The 24,944-nt window shown below is 41.5% G+C and overlaps 1 protein-coding gene across 4 annotated transcripts in view; it reads right to left on the reverse strand.

Moving 5' to 3' along the window:
- Positions 1-24,944, reverse strand: part of Pag1 (phosphoprotein membrane anchor with glycosphingolipid microdomains 1) — a 162,248-nt gene that overhangs the window by 45,816 nt on the left and 91,488 nt on the right. For all 4 annotated transcript variants that reach the window (XM_045142999.1, XM_045143000.1, XM_045143001.1 and 1 more), the window contains one exon: positions 23,917-24,018. The gene's annotated coding sequence lies outside the window, so the exon portion shown is untranslated. The remainder of the gene's footprint in view (positions 1-23,916; positions 24,019-24,944) is intronic.

Consider the following 24,944-nt stretch of genomic DNA (forward strand, 5'->3'; position numbering starts at 1 on the left):
ATTCTCATTTTTCACACTTACTAGCAGCGTGCTATTCTGACCCCCTCTTCCCTGGCTTATTGCTTTCAGATAGGCAGAAGGGCATCACCCTACCACCAGTAACCAGGGTATCGACATCCACCTTGTGTGGGAAGACAAATGACCACCTGTATGTCCTACTGTCACGGGCTGGAGGCTATATGCAGTTGTAGCTGAACCTATTGAGTAATGGTGTCTTTTATAAAATGTTCACATTGCGAAGCCAACATGACTTGTTTATCTGCATTTTTGGTAAAACTATAATGAATGATATTGTTCTATTGTGGGGTCCAGAATGCTTTATGCATCGGTGTAACAAACAGTAAGTAATCTTACAGCTTAAAAGGTTTTCTGTCCCAGTGAATTTTTGTATCTTTTTATAAAAACTAAATGAGACATAGAAAACATATTTTCTTTTTTCTTTTCTCCTTACACGGCTGGCTGTTATCTCAAAGTGTGTAATTATCTTCAATTATAGCAATTATCTTAGTCTAGCTTTTTCTTTCCTCTACACCAACTCCAATTCCAAGTTTTTTATTTCATACATTTGAATAAACTTTTGTATCTTTATTATAACTTCAATTTTATAAAAGCAAATCTTAATTTCCAAGTCAAGCAAAATGAAGCTTTAATATTTTCTTTTCTACAGTACTGAGGATTGAACATAGGGCTTATGCATGCTAGGCAAGTACTCTACAATGGAGCTCTGTCTCTAGCCCTCTTTTTGAATTTTTTTTTTTGTAAGAGAGAGAAAGAGGAGGGAAGGAGTGAATTGGTGCACCAGGGTCTCTAGCCACTGTAATCAAACTCCAGATGCATTTGCCCCCTTGTGCGCATGTGCGACATTGTGTGCCTACATCACTGTGTGTCTGGCTTATGTGGGACCTGGAGAATCAAACTTAGGTTTCGCAGGCAAGCATCTTAACTGCTAAGCCACCTCTCCAGCCCTAGCCCTCTTTTTTTTTTTTTAATATTTTGAAGTAAGGTCTCATTCTAGCTAGCCCTTTTTTCATTTGGAGATAATTTTCAAGAAGTTGCTCAGGCTGGCCTTCAAATTACTTTGTATCCTCAGCAAGTGTTGTGCTTGTAATCCTCGTGCATCAGCTTTCCATGTAGCTGAGATTACAGCTGTCAGTCACCAGGCCCAGATGACTTGTTTTTTGTATATTTTTCCCCTCAGTACTAGTATTTGAACTAAGAGCTTCAGGCATGCTGGACAAGCACTCTACCACTGAGCTGTACTTGTAGCCCTCTTTTTTCTTTTTTTTTGAGGTAGGGTCTCACTCTAGCCCAGGCTGACCTGGAATTTACTATGTAGTCTCAGGGTGGCCTCGAACTCACGGCAATCTTCCTACCTCTGCCTCCCAAGTGCTGGGATTAAAGGCGTGCGCCACCACACCCGGCTTTCTAGCCCTCTTTTTTATTTTTTGCATGTTTATGTGTGTGGTGTGTCTGTGAATTTGTATATGTGTGGGTGCATGGATTTGTATGCATATGCTTTTGGAGGCCAAAGGTCAATGTTGAGTGTCTACCTCAATCACTCTCCACCGTGTGTATATGTGTGTGTTTTGAGACAATGTATCTCAGTGAACCCAGAGTCCACTGATTTGACTAGTCCTTTATTGATTTTGAAAGTTTTCAATGTACAGATTAAATTTTAGAATGAAGATATGTTTTTAAAAACAGCAAAGAGACTGGGGAGATGGCTCAGTATTAAAGTACTCGCTTGCAAAGCCTGATGGCCCAGGTTCAATTCCTTACTCAGACACAAAAAGTGGTGCATACATCTAGAGTTTGCTTGCAGTAGCAGAAAGCCCTTACACTGAGACGCTCTCTCTGTCTCTCTGAAATAGTAAATTTAAAAATAAAATAAAAACAGCAAATACTAAGGATGAAAAAGGAAAAAGGGAGGGACTGAAAAATCTCCCACCAAATTATCCTTTGGAGCATAAGTTCTGATCTCTAAAGAAATAATGAAGGAAGCATCTAGATGACGTAGGAGATGCAAATACTAAGATGACTGTGACCAGCTTTGGCCAGGTGTGTGCATAACTGTAATCCCCGTACCAGTGAAGCTGAGGCAGGAGATCTCTAGAGCTGCAGGCTGGGCTACATGATGAGATCCTGTCTCAGACAAGAAAAAATTATCTAGTTACTTTTCTCCTAAAGGACATAGAAAAGTATGAAACTCCTTTGATCAGTCTGTTTCTTTGAATAGACTGGTGGTTTTTTCCAACACTGGTTATATATTAGAATTACTTGGGAGACTTTACAATGTATGGTACCCAAGAGATGTGGGCTTACAGTAAGGGTTGAGGGTCATGGAGCTATGCTGTTCATTCATATTTCTAAGCTCTTAACTCTCAACTGTTTTCACCTCAGTTCTCTCTTCTGTCACAGGGAAAATGGTGTGAGTAGGATGGGACAAAGTAAAACATGTCTGATCATTCTTTCCACCTAAGTATACACTGGGAATCATAGAGACCAACCTTGGCTCATATATTCAGATGCTCCTCAACTTGTGATGAGCTATACCCCAATAAACCTATCATAAGCTGACAATATATTAAACACACCTAATCTGCCAACCTGAATCTCTGTGGGGATGGCTGAGGGCTGAGCTCACTTCTGTTGCCCACAGCCAGAGTGCTGTGCTGCAAATCAGTAGCTTGGGAAAAATCTGAAGCACTCTGGCAGATGCCTATAGCTCTCCCATCATGGAGCTGAATGATCCTCAGATGAGCCACTGTGAGTTGGGGAACATGTGTATATCCTTAAAGCCTAGGCTCAAGCACAAGCTGCACCAAGGCCACTCTAGAATGAAGCATCTGAGCTCACAACAATGGTAATCAGAGGACAGGCATAATAAGCATGTTTTTTGAGTGCTATGTTATTTCTACATATTTTGATTATTTCCATATCCCTCAAAATACTAATCACAAGGTTATATGGTTACTCATAAATAAAGCAATTGAAGGTGCACACAACAAGAAGTACATTAAATCTCATGGCCTATTATGGGTTTGAAGCTTAATGTCTATTTTTAGGCTGTGTGTCAAAGTGGTCTAAAACACATTTGCTGTCTATCCACCCAAAAAGGATCCGTAACTCTTGGTGGTAGAGAATGTAGAAATTGGTAGATTTATTTTTAACAAAAACTTTTCTTGATGTTTTAGGCCATTTTAGCTTTTCTACTGATGACCATTGTTTAAATGGACACTGGGCTTTGTCTGGCTATGTTGACACTCACTGACTGATTACTAGGGGCTGGGTAGGCCTGGCCCTCTAGTCCCGGCAGGCTCCTCCTGGTCCATGACTATCATGAACCTTTCCTTTCCGGACTTGCATGTTTTCTGTTGGGTCTTTCATACCTATGGCTTGCTTTCTGGACTGATCATCCTTCAGCCTATTGTCACACAGGCAGTTTCTCCTCCTGCTTTGGTCCTACTCAAACATCATGTTTTCAGAGAAGGCTTCCCTGTCCTCTTCCCGTTATTCCCATCTGAAAGCATCTTATCTGTTGGCCTGTGCATTTATTGCTGCTGTTTGCCCTAGAGAACCCGCCTCCTGGTGTGTCCAGCACCTATGATGGTAAGTACGGATACAGCGAAGGTGTGCCTATCTCTGCAATTTTACCCAAATAGAACCAACTACAATCCTGGAGTCTCTGAGCTAGAAACCACTGATGACTAACAGACAATAAAGCAGTGCACAGTTGCAACTTTAACTTACAGCTCTCCATGCAGTAGGCCTGCATTTGGATTTATTTAGATCCACTGCAGAGATGGCAATTTGCATCCTGTGCCCCCCTCCCACCTCTAGTTGGCTCTAAGCTTCTGCGAGTCAGCTCCTCCATTCCATACATTTTGCAAGCTTGGCTGTTCTTTTCAATTCCTAGCAGAAAGCAGGGTGACACTGTTTGAAACTGCACTTCCAATGTTTTATTGATTCTTTTTTAGACTACTTTATAGAGAATAACACCATATTTATTTGGCATAGGGCCCTTAGTATGCCATGGTAATGCTTTTGGGTCTTGTTATTGTTCTCATAAACGTCTGTGATGGGAATTTCATTTCAAAAAGTACCTATCTAGTATTAGTGGACTCATTATTATCTGGGATCTTTTGAATGTAATCATATCCTTTTATTATTACCACATGATTCTGAGAGTACTGGCCAGAAAGTCAGTTACAATATCTTCAGGACAAATCCTCCTGACATATGGCTAAGACAGTTGGACACTACCACTATTTTGAGGCTCTTCTGTTTGGTCTAGACTAGCATTTTCAGCCATACTGATAACAAACTCTGCCAGCTTCCCAAACAAGTGCAGGCATTTGCATGTCAGCTCTATTCAGCATCTTCAGTGCTTCTGTTTTCCATTGAGCACAGAAAAATGTATTTGATAGTACTATCAAAATCAGCTACATTTCAATCTAGTAAAACATTCATTGTCCAATTCCCTTGTCCAGAAGAACAGACCACTAATAAATATTGGTGCCTTCTGCTGCTTCCCCTGCTGATTTTAACACAGACTTGTTCTCACAAATATCCTAAGAGCCTGATTCTTACTGCATGCAAAATAGCTTATTTTTATGATTTATAGTTTAATTTTGAACACAGCTATAACTAACAAGAAAAATAACCAGATACTAGCTGTATATGTAGATTGTTTATATACAATGAGGTTTTAAAGACATATTTTTATTGGGCTGCAGAGATGGCTTAGCAGTTAAGGAGCTTGTCGGTGAAGCCTAAGGACCCAGATTTGATTCCCCAGTACCTATGTAAGCCAGATGCACAAGGTGTGCATGTGTCTGGAGTTCATTTGCAGTGTATGGAGGCCCTGGCTGGCATGCCCTCTCTCTCTGCCCCTTTCTATCTAATTAAAAACATAAATTTATTTATTTATTTGAGAGAGAGAGAGACAGAGAGAAAGAGGCAGACAGAAAAAGACAATATGAATATGTCAAGGCCTCCTGCCACTGTAAACAAATTCCAGATACCTGTGCCATGTTGTGCATCCTGTTTTATGTGAATACTGGGGAATCAAACTTGGGCCATCCAGGCTTTGCAAGAAAGAACCTTTAACCACTGAACCATCTCTTCAGTCCTACACTGAGTTTTTAAAGGAAGTACATTCTACTGGATGCAGTGAGCAATCCAACCAGTGTGAAAAGAGGCCTAAGAAGTCACTGTGTTCTGTGATACAGCAGGAAGTACTGGGCTTTCGCTAGAAAGTGTAATTACAATAGGAACTGAACTGATCAGACACTGGAGCTAGCCACCGGCCCTTTACTATCATCATGCCATTGCTTCCTGAACTCTCAACTTGAAAGATCAAATAGTCAAGAACTTCTCCAGTTCATGTCAGTCAAATCATATGCCTAACACTCAGACAGTTGTGTATTAGAAGCTCCTGTGTAAAAATCTCAGACCAACATTTAGACAGGTGCTTGTATAGCTAGCTGTATTGTGGCCCTCCATTCACTAACTACAGAGGCGGGAGGGGGGCGGGAGGGAGAGGGAGAGGGAGAGTGAAAGATGATTAATTACCGTGTTGTGGTTTGAATGTGAAATACCCTCCATAGGCTCAAACTCTTGGTCCACAGCTGGTAGTACTGCTTTTGATGGTTGTAGAACCTTTAGGAGATGGGTTCTTACTGGGTGAAATGGGTCACTGGGGATGGGCACTGAGGTTTATAGCACAGCCTCACCCCGTTCACTCTGATTACAGACTGTGGATGCAAATAAATGTGACCAGCGGCCTCCCGCTTGGCTGCTGTGTTTTGCCTGTCATGATGGACTGCATTCCCTTGAATCCCAAGGCAAACAAACCATCTTTAAGCTGTTTCCTTCTTGTCAGGTGTTTGCTTGGTTACAGCAATCGCAGACTCGTGACATGCTCTTCAGCTTGGGTCCTCTCCTGAGCTATGAAACGGCAGCTTCCGAAGGCTCACCCTGAGGCTATTGTTTTATTTATCTTCTTGGGCATTTTATGCACAACCGTCACTTCAATTCCCATTGTGTTGCCTTGATGCCAAAATTGGAAACAAAGTCCAGTCCAGGTCTCTACATCTCTCTGGCATCTGGGCCTCTCCGCCTGGTATATCATAGGCCATGTGCCACAGTGGGCAAAGGCCAGTATGTTCGCCTTCCTCTGCCTCCTCATCTTCCAGGCTCCCTATCTTGGTGAACAGTTCAACCTTATGCTAGATTAATACCCAGATCACCTTACTTGCCACCTTTCTCAGGGTGTCTGTCTCTAATTTACCATCCACCTCTTCATGTCACCATGTTTAAGAATAATTTAAAATCAATCTCTTCAACTTATTCTGTTCTCTGCATTTCAAGGCCAGCTCTCTGGTCTTATTTTGGCCACTGCTGGAGCCTACATTAAAACTGCTGCCTTCCAATCCTTTCTCCCAGTCTCAGCCTGAGAGATGAGGGGTGGGAGGGGAAATGAATGGGTACACCAGGGTCAGCTGCTGCAAATGAACTCCAGATATGTGTGCCCTCTTATGTACATGTACAACACTGTGTACTTGTATCACTGTGCATCTGGCTTATGTGGGACCTGGAGGTTCAAACATGAGTTCTTAGGCTTTGCAGGCAAGCACCTTAAACCAGTAAGCCATCTTTCCAGCCAGAGAGATCTTTTAAACGTGAAAATCTGATCTTATCAGGTCCACTGCTTAAACACTGTTATTTTCTCATTGCTCAAAGGATACAGAAAAGGAAATAATAAAAGCAGTCTTCTCCTTCCTGCAAGTCTGCCTTTTGCCTGCCTCCATCGCTCTGGAGTTGGCCACCTGCTCCACTCACTGCTTCACTGGAGCCTCTTTAATGCGGTGTAGGTACTCCCCTGATAAATTCCACAGTGCACAGACAGAAGTCTTCCGTGGACAAGGTCACTGCCCACCACTAGTGTTCACCTCATTTTCTTGTATGTATGACATATTTGACTTGTGTGTCACACCTGCTAGACCATGTGGCAACCCTACCAGGAAATCAAACCTACATTAGGAGTTGGGGGACACTGTGTCCTACTCTCTGGAGCCACATAGCAATGTATCCCCTGTCACACATCATTAATCTTGCTGGCCTTGGAGCTTTTTATCTGGTTTTAGGTTTGTTTGATTTTTGTTTTCACAGTTAGTTATAAAGCATGAGGTCACTTTATTATTTTCCCACATCCCAGAGCTGTAAATTAACACCTAATCTTTCTCCCATCCAACTACTCTCCTGCTCCGATCTGCTTGGCCTCTGCAATCAGGTGAGATCAAGCACTTTCAGATACGTGTTGCTCAGGCTGGTCTTGAACTCCTGATCTTCCTGCCTCAGCTTTTTCAGCAACTTCCTACAAGTGTGCACTACCACAACCTAGCCTTTCTTATTGTCTTGTTAGAGACAATTAATTTTCTATGACTTCAAAGTTCAAAGTTTTGTAGAATCTGGGACCACAAGCTGTGAGAATACTTTGAATACTACAGGTGTATGTGAAGTCTAATGTTTATATTTTACTATCTATAAATATTGAATAATGAAACTATGCATATAAACCTGTGACTGGCTGTCATGTGTATGAAGTCTACATCAGCTTTCACTATTTGTGCTTAATATAAATAAAGTAGAATAAATTCTTTCCTGTACCAATATTGAAAGCCTTATACTGCTCAGAGATCCTTGAGATCCAGTCACAGATATGTGCACTGTTTATTTACTGAAAATCATTGCAGTGGTAAAAATTATTTGCAGGGCTTATGAGGGTAAAATTCTTTTATCTTGGGCTCCTCAATCTGTATGCCACCTCTAGTTTGGCAAACACATGTCAAAAATATGGAATTCCCCTTAAAGATATATATAAATAGACTCATCAAGTTGAGAATATGAAGTCCAGATGGTTTCCCAGTATCAACAAAAACCACTCTCCTTGCCAACATGAATTTTATAAACCAGAAATCATTCACAGGCCTATGAAGCAGACATAGCAAGTCTGCAAATGCTTATTACTATGTTCCTGTTACTATGTTGGATACTTCACTACAGGGCCCAAAGGCATTATTTTAAAAACAAACACTGGATGTTCACAATGAACTCTTCCTTCTCTACTGCAAAGGCACTGAAGTCCTTCTAGAAGAGTGATCTGTGCACCCCGCATTCCAGTAAGACAGGGTAGCAATGACAGCCATGACTGATGGGCTTTTAAAGCAGAGGCAAAATCCTCAGCACATCTCTGGGCTGGGAAGTCTCGACCACTGGGCATGTTCCCTTTGCTTTCTGATAATCTGAATTTCAGAGATTCCATACTTGTGTTGCTGTTGATAATCTACTAACTATAAATTTGATGGAAGAGCTATATCAACACAAATGCCACTAGACTCACTATCAATGAATCAAGGAACTGAGGCTTATAAATTCAAAAGCTTCCCCTGTGGCTCAGAGAAGCAAGTGAGAGAGGCAGATAAGGTGTAAGCCATATCTGCTAATCATTCAATCACAGGTACTTTCTCAAATCATAAAAGTGACTATAATCAGATGGAAGCTCAGTGTTTGACAGTGATACACAGGCAGTTGGACACAAGGCCTTTTGGTGGTCTTGGTGCTTCTAGAGGTGGTACATTGGGCAAAACAGGCTGGAGCCACACCACCTGATCCCTTTCAAGAGCTTCAAAGTTCCATCCTTGTAAAAGGCAGGCACCACAGTCAATGAATTTGCCAGAGTTCTACACTATGGAGTTTTGAATAACCTTTGATGCTTGATTCATTTAAAAAACAATAGCTAGTTTTTTACCCAGATGATATCACTGATCAGAGGTTTTCCAGCTGCCAGATAAGTAAATCTTCATTGAGTGCAATGTATAGGTTTCCTGTGCAATCCATGGATCAATGTGGAACTATATATGGGCTGTGGTGGTTTGATTCAGGTGTCCCCCATAAACTGAATTCTAGGTTCCTAGCTGATGGAGTTTTGGGAATTAATGTTTCTTGGAAGCAGTGTATTGTTGGGGATAGGCTTATGAGTGTTATTGCCAGTGTTTGGCACACTCTCCTGTTCCTGTTGTCCACCTGATGTTGGTGAGGAGATGATACCACCCTCTGTTCATGTCATTGTTTTCAAGTCTGTAAGCCAAAATAAACTTTTTCTCTCAAGCTGCTCTTGGTTGGGTGTTTTCTGCAAGCACTGTGAACCTGACTGCAACAGTAAAGCTGGAACCCGGAGTGGGATTGCTGCTAGATACCTGTGTGGTTTTGGCCTTTTGGAGGTGATTTTTGAGAGGAATGTGGAAGGATATTAAACCTTGGCCTAAGAGACGCCATGCAGTGCTATAAGTACAGCTTGATGGACTATTCTCATTCTCGTCAGAGTTGAAAGACTTGAATTCAGTAAGAACTATGGACTGTGAGGTTTGGCTTGTGAGGGTGAGAAAGAGCTTTGCTTGGACTGGGATAGAAGCAGTTTGTGTGAGAGGCTTGCCCTTATGCCTGTGTCCTGAGGACTTGTGCAGGGTTTCTTTGCATAGAAACAGACTGTAAGCAGAGGCATATGGCACAGAAATGAAACCTTTGGGCCAAAACTGCTGCTTGTTCAGTTGTAATTGTATGAGAGAGTACAACCATTGAGATTTGGCCAGATGACATGACTTGGGACATTGGAAAGAATGCAGTCTTTTGAAGGGGCCTGAATCCTGAATGCTCAAGGAGTGTCCTGTTCTTCAAAGTCTGCTTTATTTCCCACCCTGGATTAGCAAATTGGTACTCCACCTGGTATTATGGAGTATAAGAAATGCAGGAAAGAGAGGGTCATTGAATTTGCAACACAGTCTTGTTTTGGAAACAGCCATGGGCAGTGTGAAGAAGGTTTTCTGGATGCTTGCATGGAGACCCGAAGGAACCGTGAGGATGAGTCATGGGTTGCAATGGAGACCCAGTGGATGCCAGGACTATGAGACACCTGCTAAGGAGAGCTGCTGGCCCTAGATGCATTTTCCAGGACTTGTTCTTTATGGGGTTGTTGTGAAGTACAGTAGAGAATAAGATTGTACACATGGTCAAACATCTTCCTCTTCCCATATCCTTACTCCTTGTAATATGACTTGGTAATACGTTTCAACAAGAAATGCCTGTTTCAGGCTGGAGAGATGGTTTAATAGTAAAGGCTCTTGGCTGGAAAGCATAAGGACCCATGTTCAACTCCCCAGATCCTACATAAAAGCCCAACACAAGTTGATTCATGTGTAAGGTCATGCATGTACACAAGGTGGTGCACATGCCTACAGTTTGATTTCAGTGGCTACAGGCCCTGGAACACCAATTTTCTCTCTTGTTTTCATAAAAGATAACCCCAAAAAGCAATGCCTGTTTCTCCACTCTTAATTTTGAGCTGGCTCTGTGATTCATTGCAGCCCATGAAAGGCAGCGGAAGTGACAGTATGTCACTTTTGAACCTGCCTGCAAGCTGTTTGTGCTTCCACCTTCCAGGATCCCCACTGCTTCTTAAATAAGCCTAGACTAGCCTGCAGGACAGCTGAGAGTCCTGTGACCCAGCTGTCCCCATTGTCTCTCCAAAGCCAGCCAATTCCCAGAGTAAGACACAGAGCTGAAGGTAGGCTCATATGTGAGCCCAGGTGAAATCAGAATTACCTAGGGATATCAACACATAGGAAAACTACAGAACTGGCATCAGGGAAATGGATGTTTTGAAGCTGTCAGGTTATAGGGTGGCTTGTTATACAGCAAAAGCTAACTGACTCTGTAGGAATTATTAACCTCTTTGTACTAAACACGGACACTGTATCTTGCCCATGCTCCACAGCAGGCACATGGTAAAAGCTCTTGGACTGTCACATTGGCTTTAAGAGTCCAAGCTCTTAGGTCCCATCACTATCCTGGGTCATTTTCACCTTACTAAGAAGGTACACATGAAGGGTTCTCAGTGCTGCATTAGATATGTTTCCTGTATTTAGAGGGCTTGCCATTTCTATTTTGTTTCTCCCAAATGAAACTGCAATGTGACAGTTTTGCTATTGCTATTGTTAGTTCTTGAAATGAATTTTCTACCTTTGTAATCTTTTCAAATATAACTACTTCTAAGGGATTGCCCATAATATCCAAAGATAGAATTAAATTTTTCCATCTTGTAGATGATTGCAAACATAACCACAATTGCTCATCCTTCTTTTATCCTCACCCTTTGCAATGTGACATTTTAGTCCCTTTTACTGAGAGACTGTTTCTACCCCTACCCAGAATCTAGATTGGCCTGTGACTTACTTTGGCCAAGAAATATAGCAGAAATGGTGAAGGGCCAATTTTGAGATATCCAAGGTGTCTTGTATTTTCTAGGAGAATCCAAGTCCATCAAGCCCAGAATGCCCTGCTGAGGGATCAAATTTGCCAAGGACAGAAGGGTCAGCCATTGTCACAGCCAAAGCCCTTAGACACAAGAGATGGGCCCAGCCATCATCAGCAAAAGCCAAAGCACATCTCAGTATTGCACACGAGGGAGGCTCACTGAGCTCAGCCTGAATGGCCCATCATAGGATCAGGCACTAGATAAATGGTCTCAGAAAGCACTAAGCTTATGTTTAGGCAATAGTTAGAGTATCAATTTTACTTTATGTATAAGAGACCCTCTGTGCTCTTATAGTATGTTAAACCTTCCATTTGGAACAGTTCTTCCATTCAATAAATGAATGGGTTAATGGTGAAATATCAATATGATTTTTCAACCAAAATAGAATGCTGGCTTTTCATTTGATCTTTTCTAGCTGGAAGTAAAAGCAACATTTAGCATGGGGCCTGCTACTTGGCAGGTGTTTTCAGTAAGTGTTAGCAGCCACTGATCCTGTGTGGGGGAAGTAAGATGCTAATACAAACACCACACACAGGCTGGGACAGCTTCACAGCTAAGACAACCTCTGCTATGTCTGCAGGCTGGGAAACTCAGGGCAAGCCACATGCTGCTGTGTTGCACAGATTCTGGCAAGCTTCTTTCTCCCTGCAAATTTGCTCTTCTCCATGGCCTCACAGCTCCTCACCTAACAAACACAAAAGGCATTGAGTTTTGCAATGGAAGGCCACCTCCGAGGCTTCCTGTTCTCCAAGGCTGCAGTCCTCAGATATGCTATTGTTGGGAAGAGGAGGGAGCTTTAAAAACAGGTCTGCAAACACTGAATTAGCTAGCTTGGGGATACAGCTCGCATGTGGGGATGCTATCAAGCCCTGTGGCTAATCCGACTGAGTAGCCAACATCGAGAACCACTACTCAGCCTTTCCCAGACTGCTCTTCAGTCATGGTTATTACAGGACTTAACTTTCCAAGCAGTTCTAAAGAATCTGTTTTTAATATGCCTATAATCAAAACCCAGCACTGGAGTACTACAGTTAGAAAATAACTTCTTATAACAGACAGTGACTGGCTCTGAAGGAATTAAGAAATAATTATCAGATGAGTAACATTCCAGTGATTAATTCCAGGTATAATGTGAACACTTGGAAGGAACCAAAATGTCCTAAAAGCATTAAATGTAAGTAGGGATTCAAAATTTTATTGGCTTGAGTTAACATATAATACCTCAGACTTCATTAAGTAACACACCAAAGCTCAATTGCATATTTGCATGCAAGTATATAATCTAAAGCTACATGACTCAAGAATCTCCCTCTGAAAATATGTATTATGTGAATAAAAACTTTAATCACTAATTAAGCTATAATTTGATCTTTAAGTATAATTTTGGATCAGGTTCAATATGGACATTTTAAGCACTGTGGTCTAATCTTCCTGGTACATAAGTGACTCATATGTCAACAATGTTATTTAAAAATAGTTTTTAGGGCTGGAGAGATGGCTTAGCAGTTAAGTGCTGGCCTGTGAAGCCTAAGGACCCCGGTTCGAGGCTTGGTTCCCCAGGTCCCACGTTAGCCAGATGCACAAGGGGGCGCACGCATCTGGAGTTCGTTTGCAGTGGCTGGAAGCCCTGGCATGCCCATTCTCTCTCTCTCCCTCCATCTGTCTTTCTCTCTATGTCTGTCGCTCTCAAATAAATAAATTTAAAAAAATGAACAAAAAAAATTAAAAAAAATAGTTTTTAAAATTTTTAAATAATTTATTTATTTAACAGAGAAAGAGGGAGAGAGAAAGAGTAAGCATGTGCCAGGGCCTCCAACTACTGCAAACAAACTCCAGATGCCTGCACCACCTTGTGCATCTGGCTAACGTGGGTCCTGGGGAATTGAACCTGGGTCCTTTGGCTTTGTAGGCATATACCTTAACTGCTTAGCCATCCCTCCAGCCCCTAAAATATGTTTTTTAAATAATTAAAATTTATTTATTTATTTTTGAGAGAGAGAGAAATAGGCAGGGGGAGAGAGCGAGAGAGAATGGATATGCTAGGGCCTCCAGCCTCTGCAAATGAACTCCAGATGTATGTGCCCCCTTGTGCATCTGGCTTACATGGGTCCTGGGGAACTGAACCTTAGTCCTTTGGCTTTGCAGGCAACAGACTTAACCACTAAGCCATTTCTCCAGCCCTAAAAATATTTTTGATAGAGTTAAAAAGTATCAGACATGATAATCTTGTTCTAGACATACAATGGTTACAAACCACTTTAATGCTAAAATTTCATCCTCAATAAATTCTGAAACTGCAATCACTGTGGACCTCCACCATCTTTTCTAAGTGACAAACTCTCCAAGAGAAAAATCTGCTTTGGCCTTCTGACTTCAGAGATAGGAAAATAAGATCAAGAGAGGGACCTAAGGGGCTGGAGAGATGGTTCAGCAGTTAAGGTGTTTGACTGCAAAACCTAACAACCCGGGTTCAATTCCCTAGTATCCACATAAAGCCAGATGCACAAAGTGGTGCATCCATCCGGAGTTCATTTGAAGCCGCCAGAGGGCCTGGTGATCACATTTTAGAAAAAAGAAAGGGAGCTAGAGAGAGATACCTGAAATCCAGCAAGATGCCCAGTACCGAATAGCTGAGTGCCCAGCCCAGAGTATCTGAGCCTACATCTTCCTGGCTCTTGGGGACATTTGGAAGGCAAGGGAGAAGTGTGTCCCACTCTCTAAAACCAACAGCAGAGCTAGATCTGGCTTCTATGTTTTGCCGGGTATCTTTTGCCCACCTCTGTGTGGTTATGTTTCACACAGGATTTGGCAATGGGAGAAAGGATTACTTTTCTCCTCTTATTCTTGTAATAAAATGGGCTGAAGTCAGCTGCAGTCATTTAATAGAGTACTTATACCTACATTTACTCCATTTCATCTATCACTGGCACCATATATTGGCATGCTATAATTCATGAATCAATATTGGCACATCATTATCACCTGCTTAATTCAGATTTCCTTGGTTTTTAACCTAATGTCTGTGTTTTGCTACTTTTTGTTTAAAGACAAAGTCTTAGTATGTAGGCAGCCCAGTCTGGCCTTGAAGTTGTAGCAATCCTCCTGCTTTTGCCCCCTAAGTGCTAGGATTATAGGCACGAGTTAGCACACCATATTTTGTTCCTGATCCCATCCAGAATATCACATTGCATCACATCTAGTTATCTTGTTTGCTTTTTTTTTTTTTTTTTTTTTTTGTGGGGAGGCATACTTACACACAGAGAGGGTGAAGGAGGATTGGGGAAGATATGACTGAACATGAGTATTTCTCTTCCATGATTCAGCCAATTAAGGGCAAAATCCTACAAATTACTTTTCTAATGTTCTCTAGTTTAAAAGAAAAGGGCATATGTTAATGAAGTAATGCTGAGTTTTAATTATGAGAAACACTGAAGGTAAGAGAAAGGTTAAGTTCTAGAGAATGTGACATTTGGAAGGATCTTGCACTTGGCCCCTGATTTTAACAGTATCCGAAAAGCAAGGGAGAGGGCAGAGCAATGTGAGAATTTACCATAATAACAATGTAAGGAACATATAAAACCATAATGCTACCATGCACTCTAGCACCCTTTATTTTGGGGAAGTTTCATTTTTAAATCCCACAGAGATGCACTGATAGTTTTCCTGCCAATATTTATGTAAAATATTTTCCAAACAAGACTGATTCATCCTAATCTGAAGCAAATTGTTAGATCACAACAGAGAATGTTAAAGTGTTTGTGTCCCTTATAGAGATGCCAAACATTTTATTCTGCCTGATGCTGGGCTATAAATAGGGAACTTCAAACATTGAAAATATTCTCCGAGTTGCCAAACACACGTTTTTAACATCTACTTCCTAGTACAAAGGAATTGTTCTTTCAAAGTTTGAAAGTGATAGTTAATTGCAACTGAAATACTGCAGCTTATTTCAATTAATAGAATGGAAAATATATTTTGTTTATGGATATTTCTGTTTATATAGGATGTGTCCACTATTTCTTTAAGTGTGTATTGAAGATCTGTTAAGCAGTGCTCTGGTGACTAGATAATATCCTGATAACAGCAATGTTCCTCATGCTTACCTTCTTTACTGTGCTATCCATCACACCTATAGATAACTGTACATGGCTGAAAATGAATGAAAGTGGAGGATGAGAGCACTGAATGTTAGTGAGTCTAAACATGCGTGCTCATCTCTCTATAGATGGCTTTGCATATGCTAAGACAGCCTCCTTAGACATTTTCTTAAACATATAGGCCATAATTGTATTTACCTGTGCTTGAAAGAACTTGAATTTGAACCTTAGTACCTTGAACAGTGTAAATTTCTGGAACACGGAGAGTCCCAACAATTTTGTGAAACCATTGCTGGCTCAGACATAAGAAGTAAAAGAAAGGCTAAAAGCAAGATGGACGTCCTATGAACACAGAGCATCACGTCAGACTCTGTCACATGGTTCTTTGGGATCTAGCAAACCCTTTAGGGCTCAGAGAGTCAAGAATCAAACACATACCATGCTGGTCACAACATGGAATGGCTTGGGAATGCAGATGATGTATGATATCTCCCTATACCACACATCCTGTGACAAGGTCAAAATTTGGCCTCAAGATGTAAACTGTTGTTTCTCCTGGGAATACCCTAATTGTTTGGGCTTGGGATCTAGGTAATCATGAAGCAACTTGCCCTGTTAAATTATTCACTAAAAAGCACAGGCCAAAGCTTGGTTCTATCACATCAACCATGAAGGATTTTGCAGAATTCATTTTTGTACACAAACCTCCCTCCTTCTTCACTGTTCCTCCATTTTATTTCTTATGTCTCACTGTACACTGCCTCATTTTCATGTTGATGTATTATGCATTGTTCTTATTGTCAGAATATTTCTGGAATAAGGCAGGGTATAAATGGTCACCAGCTATAGAGACACAAAGAGCTTAGAGATAATCCAGTTCTATCTTCTATATTTCACAGTTGAGAAATTCTGGACTCTGAGGTCCCAAAGGCTATTATTTAAACAGCGGTCCGAATGCAGGGATAGCAAAGGAAGTTTATTATAACTTTTCTTTAACATAGGGATGCCTCCTATGGCATGAGATTCTTTAATTTCTCCTTTTCTTAAGCTAGCACTACCCAAGAGATGCTAATAAATATTTCTCCCTACTAGAGAATACACCATTGAGGAAGTTCTGTATTCTAACATCTTGCTTTAGAGTCATGAGAAAAATTTCAGTAAGTCCTACACCAAGAGGATCAATTTAATTCTAACACATATCTGCCAAACATATGAGATCATAGACTAAAAATTTTCTGTTTTCCTCTTGGGGGGGGTCATAGTGGGGAGGCACACCCATTATGGTTCTTTAGAACATACCTTAGGAAGTACTGGATTAAGAAAATCCCACAAGAGGAATGGTCACGTGTCCCTCTCCTGACATAACTGCAACCATGTCCGTTTTTTTGTGTTTTTTTTTTTTTCAAGGTAGGGTTTCACTCTAGCCCAGGCTCCATGTTCACTTTTGATGCTGGCAGGCATATTGCCTGCAAGGATCAGGGCTCTGGTATGTCAAAGGCACAGAACCCAAGAGTGAAAGGGTATTAAGGAAGAGGAAGATCAAGCGCCCTGGGTCTTTCCCCCAGGGCTGCGGGATCCTAAGGGCCAGGAAGGGGTGCCTGGAGTTCTGTTTCCAGTGTGACCTTAATCTGTATCCACTTTGGTTTTGTTTGTTTGCATGTGTATGTGTAATGTGTTCATGTAAGTGCAAACACGCATCTGCATGTGTGTATGTATGCACATGTGGATGGAGGCCAGAGGACAATCTCTGGTGAGACCTTCAGGTACACCACCCACCTCTTGAGACATGGCTCTGTTAGTGGCAGGAACTCACTGATCAGGCTAGAGAGACTGCCACATAGCTCCAGGGATCCTTCTGTCCCTTTCTCCCCAGCCCTGGGATTGCAGGTGTACATCACCATGCTTGATATGTTATGTGGGAACTAGGGGTGGAATTCAGGTCCTTATACTTGCAAGACACACACTTTACTGACTGAGCTATTCCACTGCCCTTTAACCCTGTATTCATTTTTATTTCTAGAAAGGAGACTATATTCTTGCCATGAAGTAAACACCATCAGACAAGGTTGTACATCTCCAAACATGATGATGTGACAAGCTGTGTGTGCCTCTGCAAGGGTATCCATGTGTTTATATAACTAGAGAGAGGTGACAACTCAGCAAGCTCTTGTGTGGTCCAGAAGGCTTGTGCAGTGGTGCACAGGGGGCCGATGCACAGACTCCAGTGCTGTTACTGCCTTCCAGTGCTTGCTCTGCCCTCATCAGACATGTTATAACCCTCTCTGGAGCTTTGGTTTGCTCTTAGTAAAGTGGAATTCCTGATAATCACAGGGTAGCCATGGAGATTATAGATTCATACCTTCAAAGTGCTCAAACCAGTGCTTACCTCCAGGAGCTATGGTGAGTTTATTAAATAAGACACCTGCATTCAGGACTTATTATAACTTCCCTTACATATACTTTCTCCTTCACAGTAGACAAGGATGAACTATACAAATGGACATACAGAGCTCTCACCCTTCTCCCTTCAGAACAGACCAGTTAACCAGTTACAAGTATCCCTCACAGCAGCTAGATACCTGTGAGCTGCCTCCTTCTCTAATGGGCAGACTGTCACCAGTCCATGACAATGACCAAACCTGGAGTCTAGGTTTATTGGGGATTCTAGTTCAACAGGAACAAGCCTGGAGGGGGCAGAGCCATGGCTGACAGAGTTATGTTGGACAAAGGTCCAACACTCTTGCTACCTCAGGTAGCACCTCTACAGAGTCCTTGGCAAGGGCAGGAGATTCTGGCCAAGGCCCTCTAGGCTATCCTGTAATGCCACATCCCACCTTACATGTACCTCAGTGATCCTTAACTCAGTTGCTCAAAGCAATAAAGTTTAATTAAAAATAGATAAACTAGGCTGGAGAGATGGCTTAGTGGTTATGGCACTTGCCTGTGAAGCCTAAGGACCTATATTTGACTCTTCAGATCCCACATAAGCCAGATGCACAAGGAGACACAAGCAAGCAAGGTTGCACATGCTCATAAGGTGGCGCAGGTGTCTGGAGTTTGATCACAGTGGCTGGAGGTCCTATTCTCTTTCCTTCTTTCTCTCTCTCATTAAAAAAAAAAAAAGACAGACAAACTAGCTGAGCATGGTGGCACATGCTTTTAATCCCAGCACTTGGGAGGCAGAGGTAAGTAAAGTAGGTAGATTACTATGAGTTCAAGGCTACTCTGAGACTACATAGTGTATTCCATGTTAGCTTGGGTAAAAGGGCAAGGTCTTACCTTGAAAATCCAATACCAAAAACAACAACAAAAACCCGGACAGACAAAAAAGGATAATCTAAAATATACTGCCTAGAAGCAATGAAGGGGGAAAAAAAGCCTTTGTTATTTTCCCTTAGTTTCTTTGATATTCATTTGAAAACTGTCTTTTTCCAACTGTCCAATTTAATTTGTTATTGTTGTTTGTGGCTCTAAAGATTAAATCCAGGACTTCATACATGGCAGGCATGTGTTCTACCACTGAGCTTTATCCCAGCTCAAGTTCTATGTGTTAAAATAAAGAGATGCAAACATATTTTCAAAAATATTACACAGATACATTTTAAAAGACAGATAAATTGAGAAATGGCCAAAAATAATGTGCATAGGTCTCTCTGATCAACAGCTCACTGTGGATGTAGACCACATCCTGGTACAGGGAATTACAGGCCAGAATCAAGGGAAAAGAAAAAAGAGCCAGAGAAGAAAGAGAAAAAGGAGAAATTTGAGGTTAGGTTTCATCTCACTCTCTCCAGGGCCCTTTGATTCAGATGCTCCCTCTTAGGTTTACTTGAGGGTTCTACATTTTAGTCTGATTTTTCTAGATATAGGGTTATATGGTACCAGTTCAATTTGGGTTCAGATTTTGTGTTCCCTCCACCCTTTCCCTTCCCCCAAGCCCTACCCTCCCTATTGTTCAAACCTCAGATGCTATTCAGTTATGTCAGCAATTTGGGCTGATCCAGATCAGGAACTGCAGATTAGTGAGATCATGAAACAGTTGTCTTTCTGTGATTGTGTGAGTTCACTTAGAATGATCTACTAGATCTCCCAAAACAAACAAGACAGACTTCTGTCAGAGCACTTGATTATCCACCAGAGATTAGTGGTAAGACCCTACTGCTGAAGACACCAAATGCTGTTGGCACAGACCATGGAGAGACCTAGTCAGAATCTGAAGGGGAGCCAGTCCCCAGATAATTAGCCCATCTAGTGCTGGAAGGTGTTACATGAGCTACCAGGGGAAAGTGGCCAACATTTGTCCAAGCAATTCAAAGTGTAAGCAACTCAGAAGCAAACAATTTGACATGATGCTCAAACAAGTACAATAGTGTCCACAGCCATGGAGGGTAACCAACTGCTCTTGGGTTGGCTAAGAGAGCCACTCAGTGGAAAGGAAACCATATCTGGAACTGGGAAACAAGTTAGAATCATATCCAGATAATGATTCTGCTTTCCATTGTCAAGTTCCCGCTAAGATTATAAGAGTGTCTAAACCCTCTGCATTCTCTCTAAATTAACAATGGTTATTCCATTTAAAACTGGCGCTGACTTCAATCTCCATTGGAGAATCTGCTTCTCTTTTTCAGATGGGAACTGGATTTGAGGAGATAAACGACCAGCCCCAGCACACTCCACCCTGACCTCAGCTGAAACCACAGAGGAACTGGGGAAATGAGCAAGGGTGCTACTCTCTTAGTGAATCTGATATCAGCACAAGGGTGTAGGAGATAGATACTGAGGACACTCAACACCTACCAAACCAGAGATCCAGATGCTCTCTAAGTGCCCATCACTGAAGTAGACTTAACATGCTCCCAGTATGGCTCAAGGAATTTTGCAGAAAAGGGGGTGGAAAGATTGTTAGAGCTCCAAAGAGGTACATTTTTCAGACACTGCCTCTCCCCCATAACTGGCTGCTGCCCCCATAAAGCATGATCCACAATCCCCATGGGGTTGACCTGCATCCCCAATGAGGAAGGCCTCTTCAGAAAAAGGGCAGGGAGGAAGGAAAGGATGGTACCAACATGTGATGTTTACATATAAAATATGTCCATATCTAATAATAACAAACAAAAGAAAACATCTTCCTGTTGCAATGAAAAGCCAAGACTTACATTCTATTCCATATTCAGTATCATGAGGCACTGGACAAAATAAACATTAAAGAACTGACTATCAGAAAAAATAATGAGTATAAACCATATGACTAGAAGTAAAGTAAAAGATGGGCCTTTGGTACACAGCCATGGTGAGGAATCAATTGCTCTTGATTTGGCTAACTGATCCACTCAGTGGTACTAGACCCTTAGCTGGAGCTGGGAAACAAGTCAGAACCATACCCAAACACAAGCCCACTCTACAATATCAAGCTACCATCAATCACAGGGTATAAGAGGGCCTACACCTATCAAACTGTCTATCAAAAAAGTGTTATCTCAATTTTCCGGGTGCTAACTTACTCTCCGTTGGAGAATCTGCTTCTCTTTTCCAGATAGATGCAGATCCTAAGAAGAGAGCTGCCCCAACATACCTCAAAAGGGGCCCAACTGAAACTAAGGACAACTGGCGAAATAAGCAAGGGTGATGTTTTCCTGTGAACCGGATACCAGCACAAAGGGGAAGGAGATCAACGCAGAGAAAAATCAACTCCTACCAAATCAGAAAGCCAAAGCCTCAGAGGCCCCCAACACCTCAGCACTGAAGCAGACCAAAAATGAACCCAACATGGCTCAGGGAAATCTTGCGGAAGAGGGGGCGGAAAGAATGTCAAGAGTTACATGTTGGGTCATGATTTGCAGAGACATTTATCATACCAATAACTGGGGGCTAACTCCACAATGCACGACCCATTTTCATTAACAAGGAGGGTCTAATGGGAGGGGGTAGATCACAGATGAGCCTAAATAATGGTACCAAACTGCCTGTATTTACTGAAAAGAAAACTAATAAATTAAATTAAAAAAAAAAAAGATGGGCCTTAGCTGTTAAGATGAATCCTTACACAGATTACATAAAAAGGCTAGAACAGTTTGTAATAATATAACAATCTGATCTCATAATTCAGAAATGTTGTAATTTAAGTATTTAAAAGATTAAAAAAATATATTTGACAGAGAGAAGGAAAAAGGCAGCTATATATAGAGAGAAAGAGTGCACCAGGGCCTCTAGCCTCTGCAAACGAACTCCAGATGTATGTACCACCTTGTGCGTTTGGCTTATGTGGATCCTAGAAAATCAAGCCTTGGTCCTTTGGCTCTTTAGGCAAGTTCTTTTTTTTTGTTTAATACTTTAAAATTATTTGTTTATTTGAGAGGGAAAGAAGGAGATAGAGATAAATTTATATTATATAATACTTGTAAGCTGTTCTTCCACATAGAGGCAAGAATAGGGAGTAAGGAGTGATCTTATTGCAAGCTTCAGGAAGAAGGCATTGAAATTTGGGCCTGGCAATGGCTCCAACATACTGGCCATGGAGCTACTTTAGGCAGACTGTAGTTCAGATGTCCTATTGTGAACACAGAAGCCAACGCCCTTGAAAAACATCTCTTCTTTCTAGTAAGAAACACACACACACACACACACACACACACAGTTTTCCAACAGCTGAGGTTACCAGGTTAACTGTGAGGTAGTCCCTGTTCTCAGGAACAGTGGGACACACAGCCACTAGAGGCAGGAACACTGGGCCTTGCCCATGCTTATGTTTCTGGCCCTGCAGGCTTCTCCAGGCCAGGCTGCATATGCTCTGAATGTTTCCCTCTGCAGTTGTTGCCTTTACAACTCCAATCATTGTGGGTCTGGCACCTTCTCATATGTGTCTAGCCATGCACCTCTTCTTACCTCAGAGACATCTTTAACTCTGCTTTTATTTTATCAAAGGCAGAATACACTTGCCTCCACATGTCCCAGATAGCAGGCACAGCTTAACATTCGCTAACGCTGATGTGCTAACATACAAGGAGCAATAGTAACAAATGATCATAAATTCTTTCTAAACTTCCAGAATTTTAATTCCCATGACTGCAGTATTTAGATAGGCATCCTGCTCTTTTAAGGACCTTTTCCATGTCACTCATGAATAATGCAGTGTGAAGAAAAGAACCACTGAAAGGAAAACCATTTCCCCAAATTATGACTTGCATCCCAGTAATGAGAAGCTATTAAAATATATTTTTAAAAATCCCTAAGCTAGTCTGTTCCTTAGAATTCTGAGATTTCCCACTGCTCTGCTATTTTCCCATTCTGTATGCACAGCACAGATTCCTGCCAAGCCCATTACAGTGAGCAAACAATGTCCTCTCTGTCAGAGTGGAGCATGAATAGTTTCACAAAATTCTCCCCTAATGTACAGCCCACACTCCCCATCAAACCCTTCAGAAGAAAATAGTCAGGGGGAGGGCGATGTGGAAACCTGACTCTCCTCTTGCCAGTCTCAAACTGCTTTCCAGAACACCAAGGGTAGAAAAATGCCAGCTGCCCATTAACTTCTAAACAGAGAAAGTCGACATGTGTATTTTAAATCAGTTTGTGTAGTTCTGTATTTCTGGGCATATGGGTGTGCAAGTATCATGTAAAAAAAAAGAGGAAATGGTTCATCAAATAAAATCTCAGGGATAAGAAAAAACAGCATTTAACTGCAAACTGAACAGCAACAGGAGGACTTCATAGAACTGACAGGAGTCTGTATTTCAAACTGACAAACACTGAACCTGATCATGGATTCCTCTGCCTCCATTAAACGTTGGTGTCCACTAAGCTCACAATTCCTAAAGAAAGAGCCTGGAGCTACTTTTCTGGACACCCAAGATGTCAGCCCATTCTGTTTTGGTGGCAGTATCTGTTGGTCTCTGTTGCCCACCCACCACCAGCTCCCCCTCTCTACAAGAGACATTAAGGATATGATCTTCCAAAGAGAGACCTTCAAAAAGCATTTCACATAGCTAATGAAGGCTTACTTAGGAGGCATTTTCATTGAAAAGCATGGATTTCCTTAAATTCTTCATTTGTCTTAATTAGTATAAAAATATTATGGTTCAGGTCCCACCTGGGTGATGTGTATGTTTCATTAACTTTAACCTTAAATGAGAATCACTTAGCTCCTTCATCAAGGAAGAAATGCCATTCTCACAGTTAAGCCACAATGCCAGGCTTCCCTCACTCTTTCCCACACACTTGCTGTCTAGCCCTGTGAGCTCCCTGGATGTAATGGTTTTCTTCTGGTGACATATTCAGTGAGGTTAAGGGATGCCCACCAGCTCTGCTTTCTCCTCTCTCTCTCTCTCTCTCTCTCTCTCCTCAAATTACTCTAGTCTGTATTAGACTAGACAATCAGACCTCTGTGCGTCTCTCGCCTCTGGATGCCCTAACTACATGCTCCCTTCAAAGTACAATGGTAATATTTACCTTGCCAAAATGGTTGTCCAAAAAAGTATTTCCAAGTTCTGGCACCGTGTTCCTTTCTTTACAAATGTTGTTATGGTGAATGTCTCTTTTCTTTCTTGGCCTCTAAAAAAAGAAAAGAAAAAGGAAAAGAAAGAAAGACTGTTAGGGGAGGAAAAAGCATACTCTCTCAGCTCACTGTACAACTGTGGCACATTCATACCAAACACTGAGCTTTCAATGCTTTCCTAAACAAACTACAAAGTTTCAACTTCTAAACACAAAAGTGAAAATGGTTGTAAATATATACATTTCTTTTGAAATAATAGTCACACCTGCACATGATCAAATATAAACCCATTTACTTGTTCTTTCCACATCTGCCTAGTTTATGACGAATAAATCTGTACTATTGTCATACTATTGAAACTCAAACCATTTCCTCTTTGCTTCTCTCTCTCAAATAAATAAATAAAAATAATTTTTTTAAAAGGGAGATGGCTTAGCAGTTAAGGTGCTTGCCTACAAAGACAAAGAAACAAGGTTCGATTCCCTAGGACCCATGTAAGCCTGATGCACAGGGTGGCACATGCATCTGGAATTTGTTTGCAGTGACTGGAGGCCTTAGCATGCCTATTCTCTCTCTTTGTCACTTTCTTTCTCTCAAATAAATAAATAAAAATAAAAATAATATTTAAAAAACCCTCAAACCACTGTTATCTGCATTTGAGATAAAACACATGGCTTATTTGAAAAGAACAGTTATGCTTTTTGGCAAGATAGGCTGTAATTCTATACATTTTTTTACTAAAAGGAGACTGGTATGGTGTGATCAGCAGGACCCCAGTGGCCTGTGGATCTAAGCCTTTGTCATTCCTTTATTATCCTGCTGTGGAAATGGAAAAGATGCTCAGAACTGGAGGAGACTACAGGGAAGGCTCCCCCATCTACCCCATTCATTAGCTCCCACACCCCTCCGTCCCATCTGTGGGTCTGGTCTCCTTTTGCCTAGTCCTTTTCCTCCTACTTCTTCTCTGGTTCTCTTTTCATTC

This window comes from Jaculus jaculus, chromosome 2, assembly GCF_020740685.1.
Source record: "Jaculus jaculus isolate mJacJac1 chromosome 2, mJacJac1.mat.Y.cur, whole genome shotgun sequence".
NCBI classification, from domain to species: domain Eukaryota; kingdom Metazoa; phylum Chordata; class Mammalia; order Rodentia; family Dipodidae; genus Jaculus; species Jaculus jaculus.